The sequence below is a fragment of the Canis aureus genome, chromosome 8, assembly GCF_053574225.1.
Source record: "Canis aureus isolate CA01 chromosome 8, VMU_Caureus_v.1.0, whole genome shotgun sequence".
In the NCBI taxonomy this organism is placed as follows: Eukaryota; Metazoa; Chordata; class Mammalia; order Carnivora; family Canidae; genus Canis; species Canis aureus.
In genome coordinates this window covers 23,589,215-23,603,654 of record NC_135618.1, presented here as the reverse complement: position 1 = coordinate 23,603,654, position 14,440 = coordinate 23,589,215, and the positions used below count along the sequence as shown (strand labels likewise).

Genomic DNA, 14,440 nt, shown 5'->3' with positions numbered 1-14,440 from the left:
AGTTTGTTCTGAGGACACTAATTCTAGGATATAGTAATGCTGTTCTGCAGGAGGGAGCAAGGGAAAGTGACCCCGGGATCAAATTATTTTAGGAAATTTTCGATTAAACAAAATTAAGGAAAGACTATTTTTGTTTTCTTTTTTCCACTGCAACACTTTTCAGGGCTTAGATTATATTGTCATTGTGATTCTCCAGTATCATATAATAAGGAGGACTTCCAAAACTTATTTGATCACAATTATGAGAATTTCTGAAAAAATCTGTACTGTAATAAGTGATCTCCTGACCTCCTAGTACTGTGGACTCTTACTCCAAACATGAACATGATAAAAGTGGCTGCCACATGGAACAGAAAAAACAAATCCACAGGCAGCACACCAAACCATTGAAGAGTGCCTGACACATGGTCAACATGCAGTGAATGTTAGCTATTGCTCATATAATTTTGTGTGTGTTTGCCTCAATCTAAGGAACCCATAGTATTTTTCTCATTCCATTTTATAACTGGACAACCAAGGCAGATAGAGGAAAAAAAATGGCTTAAAAGAAAATCTCAAATCTGTTGCCAGTAAGATAACCAAGCATAATTAATTAATTAAGCAATGAAGATTATAAACAATGACAATACAGTTTTTCCTCAAACTTAACATAATACTTCACAGTTTATCAACCCAGTGTTCCTTGTCAACCAGGAAAATCGTTGAAACACACACCCACAAAAGAGTACTAAATATGCCAGGATAAACAGGATTCATCTTCTTTGGAATATCTATTTTGTGTCAAGATTTGGGGGTAGAAAACTGAATTAATTTAATTAATAATTTTAAATATATGTATATTTTAAATGAAAATATTTCAGAACTGAATGCAATCTTGGGAAATTTAAAGAAAAATATGAACATGCAAAGAAATATTTCCTGCCTGCAGGAGGCAGCATTGAGCAAAACCCCAGAGTCCTTGAGCCATCTTCCTCCTTCCTGGGACAGGAGGGATACTTTGACAGCAGCCCTCAGACCTGAGTACTGAGCCCTATGCGTAAATGAAGCAAAGAGAAAAGAACATATGCTATCAAATGTGATTCACAATTCAAATACATTTTAATTTCTTATTCTTTTCACATTCTGAGAAACCATCTGATAATGTGCTTGTTTTGTAAAAGAGTAAAACTCTTCAGATAATATAAAGATTTTATAGCTACTGCACAGATTTAATAAGCAGAAGACTTGCTAGCATGAACCAAGTTCAAGCCAAACCACTGTACAATTTAATTCAACACAATATTCCTCTGTTTAAAGTGCATGTAATTGCCAATTTATATAGTCACCAAGACCAAAGGCTTGCTAAATAGAGTTCTGCAAACAAACATAGTATGGAAAGCTTTATCCCCAAGTACCATGCACCAGAATGAATGAAGTTAATCATTAATCAATCATGCATCTAATTCATTCCAAGGGCTTCTTGCAACTGTACAATTATATCAATGAATAAAATCAAACCCATCTATGTTAGTATTTCTCTAGATCTTATCACCATAAAGTTTTTAAAAATCCTCACAAACTTAACAGAACATGTAAAATCAAAGTGTCATTATCTTAAACATTAGCAGTAGATCATTATTTTCCCTCCATTATAAAGATTTCCTTTATGGAGAGTTATTCTTAAATAGCACTGAGCTTTCTGAAACTTAATTCACGTGCTCTCTTCTACTTAAAGAAGTTTTAACCTAATGGCTGAACAATATATAGTACTTTATTGTGGGTGTGTGTTTCAATTAAGTCCATTATACTCTAAAAATTCATTTGGCAACTTTCTTTTCACATCAAGTTGTGAGTTTTGAGGTGTATAATGCTGCATATAGATAGATCTCGGCACTGACTAGAAGAAAAACTCAATCTTCAGCCAGAGTTTTTTTTTCTGGGGAGCTAAGGAGGAGAATGAGACCACAGGCATGCGGACTTCACAGTTTTACTTATTGTATTGTATGTATTTTATTTATTGTATTTATTTTTGTATTGCATTAATACAATTTATTATTGTATTAAATATTGAAGTAAGTCTAACAAAATGGCAATAATTGTTCATTGTGATATATACCTGGATCATTTCCTTATGATTTTCTGCAATTTTTAACTCCTCAAAATTAAATAAATATATTAAAGGTTTGAAAATATATTCTTATTTTCTCATGTAAGCAAACAAAAAAAATTCTGAGTTTACAAGATGGCAGAGTCCTTGATTTTGCTCCCTCTTTCCCTCCTTCTCCCCATTCCTTCAGAAACTACTTTTTAAGGACCTGCTCTATGGCAAGCACTGTCCTACATGCTGGAGATATAGTAGTGAAAAGATGAAGATCCATCCTCAGAGTTGACACTCTTACAAAGGAATGGGTAGATAAACAATGAACAAATTATATAAGTAATTGCCTGATGTATTACAAGATGATAAACAATATGGAAAGTAATAGATACAGAGTGTGAGGGGTGGGAGTGGTCATGAAAATGTCACTGCAAAGGTAACATCTAAGCAGGTCAAGGAAGAGAAAGTGTGAGTTTCCATGGCCATCTAGGGATAAAAAGAATTCCAGGTGGAAGAGAGAACAAGTGCAAAGACCCTGAGGTAGGATCATGCATGGAGTATTCAAAAACAGTGGGGCCAGCTCCTTGGAGTAGAGTAAGCAAGGAGTGTGCAGCAGGAAATTCTGTCAAATGTGTAATACGAGGGAGGTGGGGAGGTGGCTAGAAGAAAGCCTAATTGCATAGGAAATTGTAAAGTTTGCTCTAATGTCTATGTCAATGTTACTCAGAGTGTAATCAGCAGATCAGCAGCATCAGCATCACCTAGGAGATTCAAAGAAATGCAAATTCTTGGATGTCACCCAGACCTACCAAATCAAAATATGTGGGGGTATTTGGACTCTCCATGTGATTCTTATTTATGCTAAACCTTGAGAAACACTCTGTCATAAAAAGAAGAACCGATCATTCTTAGCTTCAAAACTGAGTTGAAAATTCAATTCTGTCCCTTACGAATCATCTAGCATTAGACTAATTGCACAATCTGTCCAGACCTCAGCTTCCTCATCTGTAAAGCAGACAAATTCATGTCTGCCTCCCTTTTTAATCAAGAGACTTTCTTTAAAAATTTTTTAAATCAAATCCGATGGTAAATGTTAAAGAAATGTGGTGACTGTAAATCTTTTGACAAATGTCTTTATTATTATGAACATGAGCCCCTAAGCCCAACCTCTCTCAGGGGTTTGCTCTTTCCTGTGCCCCCCACCCCCATGCGGTTGGGCTAGTGAAGATATATTCATGAAAGGCCTACAGTGAGTCTGGTTTGGTTTTGTTAAACTTGGCATGGAGCCTCAACACTTGAGACTGCAGCTGGTGTGATGCCATTATGATGTATATGGTACCTGGCCTCACTTTGGCAGGCAAGACCCACTCAGCCAAGCATTTCAGACTAGGATAATGGGACAACAGAGATGCTGTGGGATGCTTAGCCCAAAATGCCTCCATCACTCTTTCTACCCCTAAGTATTTGTTATGTTTTATGCAAACAACACTTGTTTTCTGTGACTTGGTATACATTGAGATTTGGAGTCAGAAGAGAAGGGTTCAAGCCCCCAGGCTGACTATTTATAAGCCCGATGACCCAGGAACTCACATCACCATGCTAGCCTCCCTTCCTTTTGTGTCCCCCCAAGTCGGTGAAGCAAGATGACGTGTGTGAAAGCTCTCTGTAAAAAGTAAAGAAGCACATAGGAGAATAGGACATTGTTATCATCTCCAGTTTCTCAGTCAAGGAGTCAACAAACATGTATTGAGATCACAATATGCCTGGCTCTGTGCGAGGCTCCAGGACCCAGCAATGAATAAAATCACACCCCATGTGGCACTTACATACTAGCATGGAAATAGAGAGACACGGGGCAGCACAAATACTAACTACAGCTTGTCAAGTGGTGATGAGTGCATTGGAGGAAAATAAAGAAGAAAAATGGGCAGAGGGAACATTGAGGAGAGGGGGTTGCAGATCAGAAAGCATGGCCAGGGAAGGCCTACTCCACGAGAAGGTGAATTCCACCAAAAACCTGAAGGAAGGGATAAAGTCCACCCTCCACATTGTTCAGACCAATTCTACATGTAGCTGGTCTTTATACATCTGAGATCCAGAATACTTGCAGAATTTCCCTCATTTGCTAATACTACCCTCTTAAATCACTTTTGGGATAGTCGGCTAGGTATCGTCTGTGCCATGAGTAACACAAAGACTCAAACTTGAGCCATGTGAACATCTTATCTGAGGACATTTTGTTTACTGAGATGTGGAACAGTGCCAGGTGGTTGAATGAACTCCTCTTCTACCGACCCCAGAATCCAGCAACCTTCCCTCAATGTTAGCATAGGAGCCGCACATTCTAGAGACTAGAGACAAACTCCGTATCTGTCTTGTTTTTATTGTTAGTATTATTGTTTTCATTCTAGCTTAGCTTTCGTTTGCTGAGCATCTACTATAGGTTTAGTATTTTGCAGTTGTAATGAGTGGAGGAACAATTACTGTTTTACCAAAAAAAGGACTACAGCTCTTTCACATAGTACAGGAGGGACAGGTGTTCATTACAGGACAGATAGATTCCTAGTTGCATTTTTAGATTCAACAATAGTGGACTCTAGAGCCTCATGTAAAATGAAGGAATTAAATTAAATGCACTACATAAGCGAGTGAGGAAATGCTTCTGCTTTCCAGTGGCAGATGTGGAGATGGGGATTTAGGAGACCTGGAAATATGAACATCTGAATAGAGATGGAAGAGACTATGGGAGTGGACCCCAAGAGATGAGGGGCTACCAAAGTTGAAGAAACAAGACAGCAAATAGGAATTTCCTGAGCCAGAATGGGAGTTTAAGACCTGTAAAAACAATTATTTCATTTGGAGTATATTTCCTATTCCATGCTGTAGCTCTGCTCCATTATCCAAACCTTCAGTAAAATCTGGAGGAGTGTGGTATTATCTTTAGGAAAAGAAGGAGAAAGGACTACATCTGCAACAGCAGCTGTGGAAAACAAGATGGCAAACCACATCTTAGCAGGAACCAGAATTGAAAGCAAGAGACAAACAGACAAATGTGAATCCCCATCAACCGTACCCCAGAGAATCCCAGGAAATGTGAAAAAGACATTGATCTTGCCTCAATCCAAAGGATGATAGTTCAAGTTGTCTTCTGTTTACCTGGAGGGTGTGGGGACAGGAATTTCACTGCACAACTCTGGAAGGCACCATTCACATCACAGTCTGTGTCCAAGATGGCAGCCTTGCTAGGGATGCGCATACATCATCTCATTTAATCTTGGAAGAAAGACATAATTATCCCTGCCTTACACTTGAGGAAACTCTGAGAAGTCATTTGTCCAAGTTATCACGTATCTAATAATTAGGTCCAATCAGTATTGAGATTCAGCTTATTCCCACCCCCAAATCCATTCTGTTTCATCCCCTGCTTCCATGAAATGGTGACTACAAGAGGGTCCTCTACACACAGTGCCTTGCTGCCACTTTAGAGCTACACTCCTCCACCTGAAGTAGAGCCGCGAGGACCAAAAGAAAAATCCACTAATTTTTAATCACAGCACCTTGACTAATGCAAATTTGTGCAAATACGTACACATAGATGTGAATTTAAAAACAGGCTAAGTTAATGCCAGAAGTGTAGAGGAGTTAATAAGTGACGGGAAATCGTGGCATAGGAAAGGCTCCCACTTGCTTTTGCTTAACTCCTAAATCTAAACATCATCCCATTTTAAATATATAATGTTAGTTAGCAGTTGCCTAAGACAACTCCACAGAATCAGTACACTCTCCTGTTTTCCTCTCCCCTAAGAAAGCTACAACTGCCACTTACTTTAAATGTCATCAAGGTGTTAGACTGACCTTAGCCAATCAACCCCCAGCACCAGAGGAGTTCTGAAAGCAAGTCAAGTCTTATTTCCCTGGAGCTTTTCCCCTTCTCCATTATCTTCTCTCACCAATAACATCCTGATGTCTTCCATTTCGCTCACAGTCAGCACGTCTGGCTCTGTACACCTCCATGCCAGGCCTTCTCTGCATTTCCATTTTCTTGGTTATATCTTCATTTTCATCCAGGCTTCAGACGCCTCTCTAGGTGACTCAACTTTCAGTCAAACTTCTCTGTGCTTCTTTGATGTTGTGAGTCCAGAGGAAATCAAGGACTACAAAGAAGTGCTCTACAGTTTGTCGCTCTAGTCAACCAACAAGAATTTAGGTTTGTGACAAGTTGATTTCTTAGGATAAATCAAATGATGTCATATTCTGGAGCACTCACTCTGCGGGACACAGTGACCCTGGTTCTGGAGAGGCTGGTCATGATCCGGGAGACCTCATCAAGGAAGGACAGGGAGCGCTACCAGTGATAACTGAGAAGGGGGCATCACTGCCTCTGAGGCTAGCTTCTGGTCATTCTTAGCCGCCCAAATAAAAGTATGTGATCTTACGGAAACTCCGCTGCCTACTGTTTAGTGGGAAAACCTGTTCTTGGTAGTTTAAGTTCTCCCAGATTATTTTTTGCAATAAATATTTTGCAATATTTGCAACATCCAAAAAAAATTTTAAAGGAAGTAACTGGGAGAGGGAGAAAAGAGATGTTTTTCTTTTCCTTCATACAACTGTTGTTGACAATCTAGGTATTTCTCCGCTGTGATAATCCAAGCCCTGAAGCTCCTCCCACACCATGGGGACATTTCTGCAGGGGCTGTCACCTCCATCACCTGCACAGATCTTTTCTATTTTAGTTCAAGTTGACAGAGGAGTCATTTCATCCCTTCCCTGACTATTCTCCACTGGAGCTGCATAGTGAAAGATACAAGACGCGCTTTGGAGGCTGGGAGAGTTCCTGTCTCTGGAATTTACTGGCCTTCTGTTCTGTGCCCTGCAATGATCCTGAAGTTAATTAGGAGTCCTGGTAGGTGGATCTGTTAGGAACCAAAATGCTTGAGACAAAAAGGAAATGTATAGGTTGATGTCAGTGAAAAGCTGCAAGGACTGGAAAGGCTGGCTTCACGTGCTCCGACACTGTCGTCAGAGAGCTGCCTCTTTCAATGCCATCCCCACGCAGGCTGCCAGCAGCTCCATATCCATTTTCTAGCATCCCATAACCTACTTAGAAGGACTCTTCCAAGAAGTTTAGAAGAAAGTCTTAGGATTGTACATCATTGCCATGACCCACAAGGGTAAAATGGCCAGAGCATGAGCCCACCCAGGAGCTGATAGTGAGGTTTCAGACCGAACCACATAAACTGTGAACTGTTCCCAAATGATGTCAAGTTGTTGTTGCCAGAAAAAAAAAAGTGAGCAAGTACTGGACAAAGACAATAACTCCCTACAGGGAGGTGAATGAAGATGGACAATCAGCCCACCCACAAGCTCTTACTCATTTCCCGCTGACCCTAGAATTAGTCAGGGGTCCCACACTCAGTGTTCTGGAGATTTCTGCAGAACCTGTTGGTAAAGAGAGGAAGGAAACAGTGTATACCGCCTAGCCGTGCTAGAAAAGGATAGACTCTCCTTGTTGGGGGCCACGATCGTACAGCCAGCCCCAAAGCCCACCACCATTCCTAGAAAACCAAATAGAAAACTCTTCTTCCTTTTCCAACTCACCTTCCTCACCCTCGGGCTGCAGAATAAGGCTTTTTTGTGGTTCCTTTCTTTTCTCCTCCAAGTTGTCCTTGATGATCATCTAAATCTAATATTCTTTTAATGTAAATCCCCTCTTTACTGTTGGTGGGTCAACCAGACCACAGGCCAACTCAGCTATCCAATAACTAACAGAATTTTAAATTCAGGCCTACGGAATAGACATCTGAAACCAGCCATGTCAAAACAGATTCTGATATACAGCAGCATGAGAGCAAAGATCAAACCTCAGCTGAGAAGCCAGGAAGTCTCACTGTATAAAATTGGGGGAAGCAGAAAGAAACACTGCAGTTTGCTGCAGACGTTATGCCTCCTTATAGGAGAGTTTAGGCCCCGAGCTCGGCAGGGTGGGTGAGGAGGGTGGGGAGGGATGAGTCCCAATGTCCACCACTTATTGAATAAAAAAGAATGAAAATGGTATTCCAATTATATACACGTTGAACGGTTATTAAGAGATCCAAAGCCTACATTGACAGGAAATAGACTTGGCAATTATGGGGAATAGGTCCAGGTACCTTAAGCAGTTCTGAAGGAAGAGATATCCTGGGGTGCTCAAGATGATCCAGGAAGGTCTGTCACACTCTATGGGATGGACGTCAGTGTTGCTACTCATATCTGATGGGATTCTTTGGTTACAAATTATTGAACTTCACCCTGGCTAGCTCAACCAAAAAGGGGATTTATCACAAAGCTAGAGTGTGGCTCACAGAACTGAAAGAGTAGCTTAAGAACTGATGCAGAAGGGGCAAAAGTAAAGGTTGCTCCAGGAATTGAGGCAGCAGCAGCAGATTGATATCCTGACAGGGCACAGCTCGGATAAATCATCTCCAGCTGCTTTTCCATCCAGGTACCGTTCTGCCATGGTTTAGTGTCTCAAGAGAAAAACTGATTGGCCCAGACTGGGTCACACATCACTGGCAGGCTGGAGCCCGTGACAGCATGGGGGAAGGGGTGGAAGGCCCCTTGACTGACAGTCTCACCAAGGCTGCACCCAACGTGGGGAAAGGAATCCCAAATGCTAGCAGGAAACTAACTATTAGCTACAGAAAAGCGCAGTGGTGCTTAGTAGAGAAAGAAGAGAGAGAGATAAGAAGAGGAGAAGGGAGGGAGGGAGGGAAAGAGAGAAGAAAGGGAAAAAGGGAAGAGAGAAGGAGAAAAAAGGAAAGGGAGGAAGGGAGGGAGGAGAGAGGGAGGAGAGACACAACAAGAGAGTGGAGAGAAGAGGAGAAAAAAACCCTCTGCCATATTATAGTCCTATTCCTGTAGCTCAGCTCCCTGCGTTTTTCCCATCTCTGCAACACAGTCCAACCTCCAGCCTCCCAAAGCACTGCCCCATTAAATGAGATGATGTCTGACATGTATGAGGCCGTCTGTAAATGCTAGCTCTTTTTAGACTGTTGTTAGTATTAATTATCTCTGCCACATGAAGTTCAAGCCACCAGTGAGCAAAGCCTTGGAGGAGGAGGGAATTGGGGAAGGCATGTGAAAGAGAAGCACTCCGAGCAGGACCACTGAGGCAGAAATGCACAGAGCATGTGCAGCGATCCAGGAGGATGGTCATCCGGCTGCCGGGAAGTGAGGACCAAGGGGCCAGAATCCTTTGTCCTTCAAAGTGATGGATGCTGTTGAGCAACTTTGCCCCCATTTAAATCCTCTGGGTGATCGCAGGGGACTCCAGAGCCATCAGGCCACACATGATGAAAACACCAGCTGAATCAGCTTTTGCCTGAAATGGCTCCACTGTGTCAGGGTCAACAGAATGAGCTTGGGAGTCTAAGTTCAGCTTGAACCCCAGCACCACCTCTAGATGGCTGCACATCCTTGGGGAAACTGCCAAATCTCCTTCATCCTCAGTTACCCCAAGAGTCAAATGCAAAAGTAAGAGTGGCTTTCCCATTGGTTGTTGTGACAATTAAATGAGATGATGCCCATGGGACACTAGCCATAATGACTAGGTCATGTCTCCTTATGAAGAAGCTGGGAACCCCTAGCCAATGCTTAGAATGGAGCAGGGATAGAATAGCAAACGTATCGAACACGTCCATGTCTGGTAACTCCAAGCGCCACTGAATTAGCTAGGCTTCCATTCACCCTGGGATGTTGTGATTCTTCACTTTCATTTGCCTTCAGGTCAGTTCACCACGTATTTATTACCTCGTGTAAGTCACACACAGGCCTGGCCAGTGGAGATACAAGGATGAGCAAGACATGCTCTTTGCCCTCAGGTAGCTCTTATTCTTTCAGAGTAGCGTGTAAATGAACAACTATAAAGGCATGCTCAGTATTTAGACAGAAATGAAGGGAAATCCAGAGGAGGAGCAAAACTCAGGCCCAACGGGAGAAGATCCACCACAGCTGAGGACCCGAGCCGAGTGTTAAGGGAAGAATGAAAGCTGGCCAGGGTCAAACTTTGGGAAAAGATGTCCCAGGAGGAGAAGCAAAGGCCAAGCCGCAGAGAAGGGAAACTGCGTGGGGCCGGGGGAGTCACAGCAGCTAAGCATCGCATCAAATGCCAAATGCAGCATCCAGAGCCGGGGGACACGCCATGCGTATGCCTGAAGACACTTTTATGCCACAGAGAGATCTGTTGCTGCTCATCTCCAGCTTATCTCTCAGTGCTTCCCCTCCACTCAGTACACTCAGTGACCTGCTTGGTGGTGTTTGAGCACAGCATGTGTGTTCCCGTCACATGGCCCCTGCCTTTGCAGTTAGCGCCTTTTGCCCACAGAAGTTGTGTGTCTGGCTTCTTCTCATTTTGGTCCAAGTTCAAATGCCGCCTCCTGAGAAATATCTTCTCTAACCACCCTATCTACTCATTCTCGTTTCCACCAGTCACTCAAGTACCTGATCCTGGCTTTTTATATTTTCTTATTCCTATTTAAAATTATCTTGTTTGTTTGTTTGTTTGTTTGATGTCTGACCTCCCCCATATCACTAGAATGACAATTCCATGAGATATTTGACCTACTTTAGGTATAACTCTCAAACCTAAATCAGAATCTAGTATAATTGGAAGCATTCGCCAAATATTTGTTGTGCCTGAAAAATGCCATGCTGAAGAGCATCAAGTAGGGGTTAAGAACTCAGATCCCGAGTTCAAAATGCTTGGATTTAAATCCCTCTAGTACCATTCACAGCGTGTGACCTTAGACAAGTCACTTAACCTTTCTATGGCCACGTTTCCTTTCTGTAAATGGGGATAATCATTGCATCTACGAGGACCATGTAAAAGACTTGGCATATTGCCTGAAACATAGTAAATGCTCAATAAAGTTTAAGCATGTATTTTATATAAAAAGCCACTTAAGAAACTATTATCAAAAAGAAATAGGAAACTATCTGCTCCTCCAAAATAACTGCTCATTCTCTGTATAGACTTAACTTACTTAAAGTAATCAAGTGATCAATCATCCAAGAAAACAGCAGAGCAATGGAAAGAGATACTAATGTCCTCAGAATGGAAAAACTCGGGCGTGCCAAGGCATAGAAGGAATGTAACTTGACGGGATGCTTTCTCACCATGATAGTGGGAGCCGTTCATAGGTCTGAATCCGAGGTTTCAGCAAACATTTTTATGCAAGGTGAAGACTCAGGCCAGATGAGAGATCCCAGATGACTGACATCCCGGATACAACCAATGAGCAGGTGCACGCTTCATCACCACAGTACCTTCCCCCTGCTACACCAGCACACGTTCCTCAGGTCTGTCACGCTTGGCTTCTGCCTAAGTCTCGTCCGAATGATGCCAATCAGGGTCTCACACCGCCCGGCAATCCCTTCCGCACAGCTGACCTAAAGGAAACCTCCAGCAGACTAGAGGTGTTATCAGAGTCGAACCAGCTCTCGATTTGCTCTGTTCTTAGATGCCAATTACTCACAACCCAGACTCAATTTTGACCGAGGGGAAAGGAGGGATATTTGAGGTAAGAACCCTGAAATAAATACAACCTCCAACGAAGCAAGCTGTCCTGCTAGGAACTGTGTCCCTATTCTGGTACATCAGCTGCACAGCCTGCCAACTAGCTAGCCTATTCTACACACAAACATATGCACATCCATAATAGCAGTGAGTTTCTGATGGGCATTTCTCAGTGAGCAAGTGTATTATTGAAAAAAGAGAGATTTGGGTTGCGGTGAAATGGGAAAGGGGGAGGCATCCCCATCAGCCTGCTACGTTTTCATCGCTGGTATCGGCTGCTCTGTTCCATCCTAAAAGGGAGCTGCTCTCTTCCCCATCATCATGTCATTTTTATTATGCCAACAAATGATAAGGCAAAAACCCATCATCACAAACCAACCTGTGAAAAACCAACTAACAATATGAAGTTGAAAATGAAGAAGAAAGTCTTGCATTTCCTTTTACCTGTAGGGGGAAAAATGATGAAGCCCAAGGCCAGCCCCCATCACCATTCAGCAGTCCATCTTACTTTAAAATATACAGCACACAGACTGAACAGGAAGATTTCTGCTATGCACGGCAATTGTTCCATTTTCTGTATTTCATAACCTGCAATTTTGAAGCCATGCTTGGTACACACGCTTGTAAAATAGTCATATCAGATAAAAGCAGAGGGATGCTAAACTATTGGAAAATAAATCAAATTCTCAGCAAGCAGTTATATCCATCATGTTGCAGCAAGCACACGTATAGTTTAAGCTCTGCGCGCACAGTCTATCCATTGTAATGATTTGGGGTCAGGATCCTGCCACATGCATTTAGCATTCACTAAGAAGTAAGCCCAGGAGTGTAGCAGGAAAGAGTGCAGAGCTGTAGCTCGTGGTCCTGGAAGTTGCCCTCACTGCATTTGTTTGAGCAGAGCCATTGTATCTAAGTAGCCAGGCAGAGAAGAATTAACACATGCATGGAACTTGACCATTTACAAGGTGCTTACAAGAGCATTATCTCACTTGATCCTTAAAAGAACCTCAGGAGACAAATGGAAAAAAGCATTCATGTGTTATAGCAGCAAAAGACATTTGGGAACATCTGTAAAATGTTGAGAAAAAATTCTGAAAAACCCATCCACGTCACTCCCCTTCAAAACTGCGGGGGAGGTGTGGGAAGGATATGTTTCAGCAACATCTTGTCCTGGATTCAACATATTCACATTTGACTACAATGAATATTCCATGGCTTTGACTTCTTTTCTTGTAATACAAATAGCTGGTTTATTAAATTAATTAAATAAGGCTAGTTTATTAGACAATCTTATTAGACATAAGATTCTGTGATGCCTCATTTAAGCTCCAAATATGAAAGTTATTCAGAGAGAGCAACCAAAGCTTAGAAATACCATTAAACAAAAGAACTGCACATCACACAGTGTCCTATTATGGGATCCTGAAAACTATTTCATAATGTTCTAATGTAAAAAATAGAGAAATTTAAAAGCCATGGGTTTTGCTTGAAAAAAAAAAAAAAACCCAGAACAAAACATAAAGCTTCAAATTCCAAATATGAATATCACAGTAAAGAATCATGACCTCATCTAAACCTTAGTATTGCCCAAACGCCCCATCTCTAAATGCCATGATATTGGAGTTTAGGGCTTCGACATAAGAATGGACGGAGCGGGGTGAGGGAGGCAGGGGGAAGGAGATACAATCAGTCCGTAGCAGCCCTATTTCTAATTCTTTTTTTTTTTTTAAGATTGTATTTATTTATTCATGACAGACGCGAAGAGAGAGAGGCAGAGACACAGGCGGAGGGAGAAGCAGGTTCCCTGCAGAGAGCCCGATGTAGGACTCGATCCCGGCTCTCCAGGATCACGCCCTGAGCCAAAGGCAGACGCCCAACCACTAAGCCACCCAGAAGTCACCCTATTTTTAAATCTTGATGTACATCCTGTTCTGGACATTCAAGGCTCAACAGGAATTCTTTTACTGATTCCTATCACACCCCACCTCTTAAATTTATATCTGAAGCCAAAGAGTTGACCTGGTCATAGCTGAGGTTATGTAGGAATAATGTTACCAGTACAACTTGTACCAAAAAATTAAAAAAACAAAAGCTGATGTATTAAAAAGCCCATGTAACAAACCCTTGTAATGATCCTGAAAACTCCTTTCAGGTGCTTTTCCAAAGTTTTAAAAATTCTCTGCTAAGTAAAATTGTTTTCCCCAACATGTAGCAATTAAAATAAATATTGGTTTCTTTTTTCATCATTACATTTTTTAGTCTTACTTCCTATTTCAGTAATTGTGTTCTTCTCTACTTTTCAATATAAATATATGTATTTCAGGTGCATTATAGATGAAAAGAATTGTATGGAAAACATAATATTTATGATATTTCATTGGGAAAAGTGCTTTCTGAGATGCAAATAGGCATTTAAAAAAATAAACTTATAGGGAAGAAATAATCTGTAAGTTTGAGACTATCCTGTAGAAACATCATATTTACCAATATAATATTTAAGATTTGAGGCAATGGGGCACCTAGGTAGCTCAGTCAGTTGAGCGTCCGACTTTTATTTTCAGCTCAGGTCCTGATCTCAGGGCTGAGGGATCAAGTCCCATGTTGGGCTCTGGGCTCAGCGAGTAGTCAGCTTGAGATTCTCTCTCTCCCTCTTCCTATGCCCCTCTCCCCATCCTGCTCATGTGTGTGTGCATGCTCTCTCCCTCAAATAAATAAATAAATAAATAAATAAATAAATAAATAAATAAAATCATTAAAAAAAACAATTTGAGGAAATATAATAAAATTTAGAGAATGTATTTTCATATTTG

General features: G+C 41.5%; 1 protein-coding gene across 7 annotated transcripts in view; it reads right to left on the bottom strand.

Moving 5' to 3' along the window:
* The window catches only part of LOC144318503 (uncharacterized), a 156,882-nt gene that overhangs the window by 121,102 nt on the left and 21,340 nt on the right, over positions 1–14,440 (bottom strand). The window contains exon 1 of one of the 7 annotated variants that reach the window (XR_013384451.1): positions 11,231–11,580. The exons of the other annotated variants lie outside the window; for them this stretch is intronic. The gene's annotated coding sequence lies outside the window, so the exon portion shown is untranslated. Of the gene's footprint in view, positions 1–11,230; positions 11,581–14,440 lie in introns of those variants that run through there. 7 annotated transcript variants of the gene reach the window in all.